The sequence below is a fragment of the Morone saxatilis genome, unplaced genomic scaffold (assembly GCF_004916995.1).
Source record: "Morone saxatilis isolate NCDOM2014 unplaced genomic scaffold, NCSU_SB_2.0 Contig1, whole genome shotgun sequence".
Lineage (NCBI taxonomy): Eukaryota > Metazoa > Chordata > Actinopteri > Moronidae > Morone > Morone saxatilis.
In genome coordinates this window covers 16,526,781-16,527,042 of record NW_023339651.1, presented here as the reverse complement: position 1 = coordinate 16,527,042, position 262 = coordinate 16,526,781, and positions in this window count along the sequence as shown.

Here is a 262-nt window from a genome sequence, read left to right as displayed (position 1 = left end):
TACACACTGGACCTTTAATACTGGCTTGCTAACTGTCCTCTTCTTTTTCCTTCCCTTTAATGGTGCATTGCTACATTTCTTGGCACGTTATCCCCACTATTATTAAAATAGCAAGGAACCATTGGCAGGACTGTGAATGTTTCATGGTTGAAAAAAAGAAAATAAATATTTGGTTTGATTTGTACTGTGTGCGATACAAGATACAGTGCTGTAATGGATGTCTTTGAAGTTGGACAATGCGTCCCAGAAACACACAATTTTT